This window comes from Arachis hypogaea, chromosome 4 (genome assembly GCF_003086295.3).
Source record: "Arachis hypogaea cultivar Tifrunner chromosome 4, arahy.Tifrunner.gnm2.J5K5, whole genome shotgun sequence".
Classification (NCBI taxonomy): Eukaryota; Viridiplantae; Streptophyta; class Magnoliopsida; order Fabales; family Fabaceae; genus Arachis; species Arachis hypogaea.
In genome coordinates this window covers 69,262,159-69,274,038 of record NC_092039.1, presented here as the reverse complement: position 1 = coordinate 69,274,038, position 11,880 = coordinate 69,262,159, and the positions used below count along the sequence as shown (strand labels likewise).

At 40.2% G+C, this 11,880-nt stretch overlaps 1 non-coding gene across 1 annotated transcript; it reads left to right on the top strand.

Moving 5' to 3' along the window:
* Window positions 1-11,320: 11,320 nt before the first annotated feature.
* LOC112798798 (small nucleolar RNA R71) lies at window positions 11,321-11,424 on the top strand. Its single transcript, XR_003200395.1, has one exon. It is a non-coding gene; the product is annotated as a small nucleolar RNA R71 (small nucleolar RNA).
* Window positions 11,425-11,880: the final 456 nt, after the last annotated feature.

Here is an 11,880-nt window from a genome sequence, read left to right as displayed (position 1 = left end):
AACTGATGAGGATCTTCCAATGGAAGTCCATGGAACTTGCAATTCTGTTGCATTAGAGAAACTAATTGAGGCTTAAGCTCAAAGTTGTTTGCTCCAATAGCAGGGATAGAGATGCTTCTCCCATAGAAGTCGGGAGTAGGTGCAGTAAAGTCACCCAGCACCTTCCTTGCATTGTTGGCATTGTTGTTGTTTTCGGCTGCCATATGTTCTTCTTCCTTGAAGAATTCGGTCAGGTTCTCTAAAGAGAGTTGTGCTTTGGCTTCTCTTAGCTTTCTCTTCAAGGTCCTTTCAGGTTCAGGGTCAGCTTCAACAAGAATGCCTCTGTCTTTGCTCCTGCTCATATGAAAGAGAAGAGAACAAGAAAATGTGGAATCCTCTATGTCACAATATAGAGATTCCTTGAGGTGTCAGAGGAAAAGAAGAGTAGAAGACAGAAGTAGAAAATTCGAACTTATCAAAGAAGAAGGAGTTCGAATTAAGGAATAGTGTTAGTCCATAAATAGAAGGATGTGAGAGGAGGGAAGGTAATTTTTGAAAATTAAGTAAAAGAATTTTGAAAACATTTTGAAAAACATTAATTGATTTTCGAAAATAAGAGTGGGAAAGAAATCAAGTGATTTTTGAAAAAGATTTTGAAATTAGAAGTAAAAAAAAAATTTGATTGAAAACTATTTTGAAAAAGATGTGATTAAAAAGATTTGATTGGTTTAAAAAAATGTGATTGAGAAGATATGATTTGAAAAACATTTTGAAAAGATTTGATTTTGAAAAATTAAAAACTTGACTAACAAGAAAAGATATGATTCAAACATTAAACCTTCCTCAACAGAAAAGGCAACATACTTAAAATGTTCAATCAAATCATTAATTGTTAGTAAGTATCTTTGAAAAAGGAAAGAAATTGATTTTGAAAACATTTTGATTGAAAAGATATGATTTGAAAAAGATTTGATTTTGAAAAACTTTTGAAAACTAAAAAAAAAATTGATTTGAAAACAAAATCTTCCCCCTTGTGCCATCCTGGCGTTAAACGCCCAGAATGGTGCACATTCTGGCGTTTAACGCCCAAACTACTACCCTTTTGGGCGTTAAACGCCCAGCCAGGCACCCTGGCTGGCGTTTAAACGCCAGTCTGTCTTCTTCACTGGGCATTTTTGAATGCCCAGCTTTTTCTGTGTGATTCCTCTGCAGTATGTTCTGAATCTTCAATTCTCTGTATTATTGACTTGAAAAGACACCAATAAAAAATATTTTTGGATTTTTAATAATAAGGAATAATCAAAATGCAACTAAAATCAAATAATAATGCATGCAAGACACCAAACTTAGCAGTTTGTATACCATTGACACTAACAAAATGAGAATGCAACACTCAAGTCAATAGAATTCAAAGATCAAAACGAGGAAATCATCAAGAACAACTTGAAGATCAATGAGGACACATGCATGAATGCAATAAGAACAGAAACATGCAATTGACACTAAACTTAAGATGAGACTCTAGACTCAAAAAGAAATATTTTTGGATTTTATGATTTTATAATTTTTTTGGATTTTTCGAAAATTATGTAGAAAAAGAAAATAAAGGTATCAAAATTCTTAATGAGAATTACAGGAATCATGCAATGTTAGTCTAAAGCTTTAGTCTAAAGAAATTAGACATGGCCGGCCAAGCTTCAGCAGGACATTGCATTCAAGAGCTAAATTGATGAGAATCAATCAGCTTTGGTGATGATAAGAACATCACCTTGAAACACTAGAATTCATTCTTAAGAACTCTGAAGAAAAATACCTAATCTAAGCAACAAGATGAACCGTCAGTTGTCCATACACAAACAATCCCCGGCAACGGCGCCAAAAACTTGGTGCGCGAAATTGTGATCACTACAACTTCACACAACTAACCAGCAAGTGCACTGGGTCGTCCAAGTAATACCTTACGTGAGTAAGGGTCGATCCCACGGAGATTGTTGGTATGAAGCAAGCTATGGTCACCTTGTAAATCTTAGTCAGGCAGACTCAAATGGATATGGTGATGAACGAAAATAACATAAAAGATAAAGATAGAGATACTTATGTAATTCATTGGTAGGAACTTCAGATAAGTGCATGAAGATGCCTTCCCTTCCGTCTCTCTGCTTTCCTACTATCTTCATCCAATCCTTCTTACTCCTTTCCATGGCAAGCTTAAGCAAGGGTTTCACCGTTGTCAGTGGCTACCTCCCATCCTCTCAGTGAAAGCGATTGCATATGCTCTGTCACAGCATAGCGGAATTCATCTGTCGGTTCTCAATCAGGCCGGAATAGAATCCAATGATTCTTTTGCGTCTGTCACTAACGCCCCGCCTTCAGGAGTTTGAAGCACGTCACAGTCATTCAATCATTGAATCCTACTCAGAATACCACAGACAAGGTTAGACCTTCCAGATTCTCTTGAATGCCGCCATCAGTTCTCCCCTATACCACGAAGACTCTGATCTCACGGAATGGTTGGCTCGTTTGTCAGACGAGCACTCGGTTGTCAGGCGATCAACCATGCATCGTGCAATCAGGAATCCAAGAGATATTCACTAAAGCCTTGATCGCTTGTAGAACAAGAGTGGTTGTCAGTCACCTTGTTCATGGGTGAGAATGATGATGAGTGTCACAGATCATCACATTCATCAAGTTGAAGAACAAGTGATATCTTAGAACAAGAACAAGCGGAATTGAATGGAAGAACAATAGTAATTGCATTAATACTCGAGGTACAGCAGAGCTCCACACCTTAATCTATGGTGTGTAGAAACTCCACCGTTGAAAATACATAAGAACAAAAGTGATCATTGGTTTCGGCCCCAGAGAGGGAACCAGAAGAACCAAGATGAAAATACAATAGTAAAAGGTCCTACTTATAGAGAACTAGTAGCCTAAGGTTTACATAGATGAGTAAATGACATAAAAATCCACTTCCGGGCCCACTTGGTGTGTGCTTGGGCTGAGCAATGAAGCATTTTCGTGTAGAGACTCTTCTTGGAGTTAAACGCCAGCTTTTATGCCAGTTTGGGCGTTTAACTCCCATTTTGGTGCCAGTTCCGGCGTTTAACGCTGGGATTTCTGAGGGTGACTTTGTACGCCGGTTTGGGCCATCAAATCTTGGGCAAAGTATGGACTATCATATATTGCTGGAAAGCCCAGGATGTCTACTTTCCTACGCCGTTGAGAGCGCGCCAATTGGGCTTCTGTAGCTCCAGAAAATCCACTTCGACTGCAGGGAGGTCAGAATCCAACAGCATCTGCAGTCCTTTTTAGTCTCTGAATCAGATTTTTGCTCAGGTCCCTCAATTTCAGCCAGAAAATACCTGAAATCATAGAAAAACACACAAACTCATAGTAAAGTCCAGAAAAGTGAATTTTAACTAAAAACAAATAAAAATATACTAAAAACTAACTATATCATACTAAAAACATACTAAAAACAATGCCAAAAAGCATACAAATTATCCGCTCATCACTTCTGCAAGAGTTTGATATAGAAATAAGAGATAGAAAAGGGACAGAGAACGAAGTAGCAGATCACCTGTCCCGAATAGAACCAGTAGAAGGGGCGTCCCTCCCTCTTACTGAGATCTCTGAAAACTTTCCGGATGAGCAATTCTTTGCCATCCGGGAAGTACCATGGTTTACAGACATTGTAAACTACAAGGCTGTGAGATTCATACCCAAAGTGTATAGTAGGCAGCAATCAAAGAAATTGATCTCGGATGCTGATGAGCGGATAATTTATACGCTTTTTGGCATTGTTTTTAGGTAGTTTCTAGTAGGATCTAGCTACTTTTAGGGATGTTTTCATTAGTTTTTATGCAAAATTCACATTTTTTGACTTTACTATGAGTTTGTGTGTTTTTCTATGATTCAGGTATTTTCTGGCTGAAATTGAGGGACCTAAGCAAAACTCTGATAGAAAGCTGACAAAGGACTGCTGATGTTGTTGGATTCTGACCTCCCTGCATGCGAAATGGATTTTCTGGAGCTACAGAACTCCGAATGGCGCGCTCTCATCGGCCTTGGAAAGTAGACATCCAGAGCTTTCCAGAAATATATAATAGTCCATACTTTATTCGAGCTTAGAGGACGCAAACTGGCGTTCAACGCCAGTTCCATGCTGCATTCTGGAGTCAAACGCCAGAAACACGTCATAAACCAGAGTCAAACGCCAGAAACACGTCATAAACCAGAGCCTCTTCACGTGTAAAGCTCAAGTTCAGCCCAAGCACACACCAAGTGGGCCCCGGAAGTGGATTTCTGCATTAATTACTTATTTCTGTAAACCCTAGTAGCTAGTCTAGTATAAATAGGACATTTTACTATTGTATTAGACATCTTGGTTTCGTCTTTTATCTTAGCATCCATCTTTGGATGTTTAGTTCTTAGACTTTAGGGGCTGGCCATTCGGCCATGCCTGAACCTTGATCACTTATGTATTTTCAACGGTGGAGTTTCTACACACTATAGATTAAGGTGTGGAGCTCTGCTGTACCTCGAGTTTTAATGCAATTACTACTATTTTCTATTCAATTCAGCTTACTCTTTTTCTAAGATATTCATTGCACTTCAACATGATGAATGTGATGATTCGTGACACTCATCATCATTCTCACCTATGAACGCGTGATTGACAACCACTTCCGTTCTACCTTAGAACGAGCGAGTATCTATTGGATTCCCTAACCAGAATCTTCGTGGTATAAGCTAGAACCCTTTGGCGGCCACTCTTGAGGATCCGAAAAGTCTAAACCTTATCTGTGGTATTCCGAGTAGGATTCAGGGATCTAATGGCTGTAACGAGCTTCAAACTCGCGATTGTTGGGCGTGATGACAAATGCAAAAGAATCAATGGGTTCTATTCTGACATGATCGAGAACCGACAGATGATTAGCCGTGCTGTTACAAGAGCATTTGGACCTTTTTCACTGAGAGGATGGGATGTAGCCATTGACAATGGTGATGCCCTACATACAGCTTGCCATGGAAAGGAGTATGAAGGATTGAAAGTAAGAAAGCAGTATGTTGCAGAGATTCAACAGGGACAAAGTATCTCCATACACTTATCTGAAATTCCTGCCAATGATTTACATAAGTATCTCTATCTTTACTTTATGCTTTATTTATTATTTATTTTCGAACCCTTTATAACCATTTGAGTCCACCTAACTGAGATTTACAAGATGACCATAGCTTGCTTCATACCAACAATCTCCGTGGGATCGAACCTTACTCACTTTATTACTTGGACGACCCAGTGCACTTGTTGGTTAGTTGTGAGGAGTTGTGACAAAGTGTGATTCACGTTTGAGAGCACCAAGCCTATTGGCGCCATTGTTGATGATCACAATTTCGTGCACCAGATACAAAGTACTATCTGTGGGATGAACCATATCTCTTCAAGAGATGTGCAGATGGAGTAATCCGTAGATGTGTGCCTAAAAAAGAAGCACAGAAGATCCTCTGGCATTGCCATGGATCACAGTATGGAGGACATTTTTGAAGTGAGCGAACAGCTACAAGAGTCCTCCAATGTGGCTTCTACTGGCCTACTCTCTATAAACCTCCCGAGTGTTTGTATGTAATTGTGACAGTTGCCAAAGATCTGGCAATCTACCTCATGATTATGCCATGCCTCATGGTGGACGAAATTGTGATCATCAATATTGGCTCTTTGGTATGTACACAAAAACTATTGTGGCTCTTGGTTAAATTCACAACTCCGTTCAACTAACCAGCAAGTGTACTGGGTCGTCCAAGTAATAAACCTTACGTGAGTAAGGGTCGATCCCACAGAGATTGTTGGTATGAAGCAAGCTATGGTCACCTTGTAAATCTCAGTCAGGCAGATAAAAATGGTTTATGGGTTTTCGAAAATAAAGATAAGAAAATAGAAATAAAAAGGGATAGAAAACTTATGCAGATTCATTGGTGAGAATTTCAGATAAGTGAATGGAGATGCTGTATGGCTCAAGGACGCCTGCCCTCCTACTGCTTCTACTCAATCCTTCTTACTCCTTTCCATGGCAAGCTTTGTATAGGGGTTCACCATCAGCTGTGGCTACTTTCAATCCTCTCGGGAAAATGATCCTATGCGGCTGTCACTCGCACGGCTAATCGTCTGGAGGCATCACCCATGGTTGATGGCTACATCCCATCCTCGCAGTGAAAACTAATGCTCACGCACTCTGTCACAGTACGGCTAATCACTGGTTGGTTCCCGCTCCTACTGGAATAGAATCCCTTGATTGTTTTGCGTCTGTCACTAACTCCCAGCACTTGCAAGTTTGAAGCACGTCACAGTCATTCATTACCGGAATCCTACTCGGAATACCACAGACAAGGTTAGACTTTCCGGATTCCCAAGATCCTACTCGGAATACCACAGACAAGGTGAGACTTTCCGGATCCTCATAAATGCCGCCATCTATCTAGCTTATACCACGAAGATTCTGTTGGGGAATCCAAGAGATACACATTCAAGCTCGGTTGCATGTAGAACGGAAGTGGTTGTCAATCACGCGCGTTCATAAATGAGAATGATAATGAGGGTTACTTATCATCACATTCATCATGTTCTTGGGTACGAATGAATATCTTGGAATAAGAATAAGAGAGATTTGAATAAAAGAAAATAGAATTGCATTAATACTTGAGGTACAGCAGAGCTCCACACCCTTAATCTATGGTGTGTAGAAACTCCACCGTTGAAAATACATAAGCAAAAGAGGTTCAGGCATGGCCGAATGGCCAGCCCCCCTAACGTGATCAATAGCCTCTTAGGATGAAGAATAAAACAAAACTGAGACCAAAGATGTCTAATACAATAGATAAATGTCCTATATATACTAGACTAGCTACTAGGGTTTACATGAGTAAGTATTTGATGCATAAATCCACTTCCGGGGCCCACTTGGTGTATGTTTGGGCTGAGCTTGATCAATTCACGAGCTGAGGCTTCTCTTGGAGTTGAACTCTAAGTTATGACGTGTTTTGGGCGTTTAACTCCGGATCATGACGTTTTTCTGGCGTTTAACTCCAGACAGCAGCATGTACTTGGCGTTTAACGCCAAGTTACGTCGTCATTCTTCGAATAAGGTATGGACTATTATATATTGCTGGAAAGCCCTGGATGTCTACTTTCCAACGCCGTTGAGAGCGCGCCATTTGGAGTTCTGTAGCTCCAGAAAATCAATTTCGAGTGCAGGGAGGTCAGATTCCAACAGCATCAGCAGTCCTTTTGTCAGCCTTCTTCAGAGTTTTGCTCAAGTCCCTCAATTTCAGTCAGAATTTACCTGAAATCACAGAAAAACACACGAACTCATAGTAAAGTCCAGAAATGTGAATTTAACATAAAAACTAATAAAAACATCCCTAAAAGTAGCTCAAACTTACTAAAAACTATCTAAAAACAATGCCAAAAAGCGTATAAATTATCCGCTCATCACAACACCAAACTTAAATTGTTGCTTGTCCCCAAGCAACTGAAAATCAAATAGGATAAAAGAAGAGAATATAATATAAATTTCAGAATATCAATGAATATTAATTTAATTAGATGAGCGGGACTTGTAGCTTTTTGCTTTTGAATAGTTTTGGCATCTCACTTTTTCCTTTGAAGTTTAGAGTGATTGGCGTCTCTGGGAACTTAGAATTTGGGATAGTGTTATTGATTTTCCTAGTTAAGCATGTTGATTCTTGAACACAGCTACTTATGAGTCTTGGCCGTGGCCCTAAGCACTTTGTTTTCCAGTATTACCACCGGATACATCAATGCCACAGACACATAACTGGGTGAACCTTTTCAGATTGTGACTCAGCTTTGCTAGAGTCCCCAGTTAGTGGTGTCCAGAGCTCTTAAGCACACTCTTTTGCTTTGGATCACGACTTTAACCACTCAGTCTCAAGCTTTTCACTTGGACCTTCATGACACAAGCACATGGTTAGGGACAGCTTGATTTAGCCGCTTAGGCCTGGATTTTATTTCCTTGGGCCCTCCTATCCATTGATGCTCAAAGCCTTGGATCCTTTTTACTCTTACCTAGTGCTCATGGCTTGCTTTATTTTTTTTTTCCACAAGCTTTTGCTTTTCACTGCTTTTTCTTGCTTCAAGAATCAATTTCATGATTTTTTCAGATCCTCAATAACATTTCTCTTTGTTCATCATTCTTTCAAGAACCAACAATTTTAACACTCATAAACAACAAGATCAAAAATATGCACTGTTCAAGCATTCATTCAGAAAACAAAAAGTATTGTCACCACATCAATATAATTAAATTAAATTCAAGGATAAATTCGAAATTCATGTACTTCTTGTTCTTTTGAATTAAAACATTTTTCATTTAAGAGAGGTGAAAGACTAATGGATTTTATTCATAGCTTTAAGGCATGGTTACATACTAATGATCATGAAGTAGAGACACAAAACATAGATAAACACAACATTAAAAACCGAAAACAGAAAGAAATAAAGAACAAGGAATGAATCCACCTGAGTGAGGGTGGCGCCTTCTTGAAGGTCCAATGGTGCTTTTTGAGCTCCTCTATGTCTCTTCCTTGCTTCTGTTGAATGATTCCTAGTAATTTTGGTGTTTCTACCCTTAGTTGCTTCCAATATTTGTGTGGAGGATAACTTATTCCTTGAGGTATCTCAGGGATCTCTTGATTTGCAGCCACATGTTATACCACTGAGCTATGACGGCTTATATTTCCATCTCCCAAGACTCAGAGGTGGAAGCTTTTGTCTTCCCTTTGAGGTTTCTCTGGCCTTAGGTGCCATTAATGGTAATGGAAAAGCAAAAAAAACTACGCTTTTACCACACCAAACTTAAAATATTGCTCGCCCTCGAGCAAGAGAAGAAAGAAGAGAAGAAGAAGAGAAGAAGAAGAAGAAGATGGAGGTGAGTGAGGGGAGATGGATTCGGCTATATGGGTGGGAGTGGGTGGGAAAGAGAAGTTGAATTGTAAAGGTAGGTGGGGTGTATGGGGAAGAATGGATAGATGTGGGTGGTGAATGAAAAACAGAAGGGATGACCATGAATGGAGTGAGAGAGGGCGAGGTAGGTGGGGATCCTGTGAGGTCCACAGATCCTGAGGTGTCAAGGAATTCCATCCCTATACCAAATAGAAATGTAAAATGCCTTGGCACACCATTCTGGCGTTTAAACGCCCATTGGTGCACATTCTGGGCGTTCAACGCCCATGTAAAGCATGTTTCTGGCGTTGAACGCCAGTTTGATGCTTGTTACTGGCGTTCAGCGCCAGTTTTTCCTCTCTGGGCACATTCCTGGCATTCAGCGCCAGAATGTTGCTTGTTTCTGGCGTTCAGCGCCAGAATGGTGCTCTGTTCTGGCGTTGAACGCCGGCCAGATGCACCTTACTGGCGTTAAACGCCAGCCCGTGCGTCCTCCAGGGTGAAAAATTTTTTTCTCCTGTTTTTGACTCTGTTTTTAATTTTTTTGATTTTTTCGTGACTCCTCATGATCATGTACCTAATTAAACACAAAAATAACAATAAAACAAAATAAAATAAAATTAGATAAATAAAATTGGGTTGCCTCCCAACAAGCGCTTCTTTAATGTCAATAGCTTGACAGTGGCTCTCATGGAGCCACAAGGTGATCAGGTCAATGTTGTATAGTTGCCAACACCAAACTTAGAGTTTGGATATGGGGTCTTAACACCAAACTTAGAGTTTGGTTGTGGCCTCACAACACCAAACTTAGAGTTTGACTGTGTGGGCTCTTCTTGACCTTGAATTGAGAGAAGCTCTTCATGCTTACTCTCTTTTGTCACAGAGGGATGGCCATGTGCCTTAAACACAAGGTAGTCCCCATTCAATTGAAGGACTAACTCTCCTCTATTGACATCTATCACAGCTTCTGCTGTGGCTAGGAAAGGTCTTCCTAGGATGATGCATTCATCATCTTCCTTCCTAGTGTCTAGGATTATGAAATCAGCAGGGATGTAAAGGCCTTCAACCTTTACTAAAACGTCCTCTACCATTCCATAAGTTTGTCTCAAAGACTTATCTGCCAATTGTAATGAGAACAAGGTAGGTTGTACCTCAATGATCCCTAGCTTCTCCATTACAGAGAGTGGCATCAGATTTATCCCTGACCCAAGATCACATAGAGCTTTTTCAAAGCTCATAGTGCCAATGGTGCAAGGTATTAAGAACTTGCCAGGATCTTGTTTCTTTTGAGGTAGAGTTTTCTGAATCCAAGTATCTAGTTCACTAATGAGCAGGGGAGGTTCACTTTCCCAAGTATCATTACCAAACAACTTGGCATTCAGCTTCATGATAGCTCCTAAATATTGAGCAACTTGCTCTCCAGTCACATCTTCATCCTCTTTAGAGGAAGAATAGTCTTCAGAGCTCATGAATGGCAGAAGGAGATTTAATGGAATCTCTATGGTCTCAGATTCCTCAGGATCCTTAATAGGAAACTCCTTCTTGCTTGAAGGACATCCCAGGAGGTCTTCCTCACTAGGATTTTCGTCCTCCTCCTCCCCTATGCATTCGGCCACTTTGATTAAATCAATGGCCTTGCACTCTCCTTTTGGATTCTCTTCTGTATTGCTTGGGAGAGTACTGGGAGGAGTTTCAATGACTTTCTTACTCAGCTGGCCCACCTGTGCCTCCAAATTTCTAATGGAGGATCTTGTTTCATTCATGAAACTAAAAGTGGCCTTTGACAGATCAGAGACTATATTTGTTAAATTAGAAGTATTTTGTTCAGAGTTCTCTGTCTGTTGCTGAGAAGATGATGGATATGGCTTACTATTGTTCAGCCTATTGCGTCCACCATTGTTAAAGCTTTGTTGAGGCTTTTGTTGATCCTTCCAGGAGAAATTTGGATGATTTCTCCATGATGGGTTATAGGTATTTCCATAAGGTTCACCCATGTAATTAACCTCTGCCATGGCAGGGTTTTCAGGATCATAAGCTTCTTCAGAAGCTGCCTCTCTAGTGCTGTTGGATGCATGTTGCAGTCCATTCAGATTTTGAGAGATCATGTTGACCTGTTGAGTCAACACTTTGTTCTGAGCCAATATGGCATTCAGAGCATCAATTTCAAGAACTCCTTTCTTCTGAGGTATCCCATTATTCACGGAATTCCTCTCAGAGGTGTACATGAACTGGTTGTTTGCAACCATGTCAATGAGTTCTTGAGCCTCTTCAGGCGTTTTCTTCAGGTGAATGGATCCACCTGCGGAATGGTCCAATGACATTTTCGAAAATTCAGAGAGACCATAATAGAATATATCTAATAGGGTCCATTCTGAAAACATGTCAGATGGACATCTTTTAGTCAACTGCTTATATCTTTCCCAAGCTTCATAGAGGGATTCACCATCTTTTTGTTTGAAGGTTTGAACATCCACTCTCAGCTTGCTCAGCTTTTGAGGAGGAAAGAATTTATCCAAGAAGGCAGTGACTAGCTTATCCCAGGAGTCCAGGCTATCCTTAGGTTGTGAATCCAACCATATTCTAGCTCTGTCTCTTACAGCAAAAGGGAAAAGCATGAGTCTGTAGACTTCAGGATCAACTCCATTCGTCTTTACAGTCTCACAGATCTGCAAGAACTCAGTTAAAAACTGATAAGGATCTTCAGATGGAAGTCCATAAAACTTGCAGTTTTGTTGCATTAATGCAACTAGTTGAGGCTTAAGCTCAAAGTTATTGGCTCCAATGGCAGGAATGGAGATGCTTCTTCCATCAAACTTGGACGTTGGCTTTGTGAAGTCACCAAGCATTCTCCTTGCATTATTATTATTATTTTCGGCTGCCATGTCCTTCTCTTGTTCGAAAATTTCTGAAAGGTTATTTCTGGATTGTTGTAATTTAGC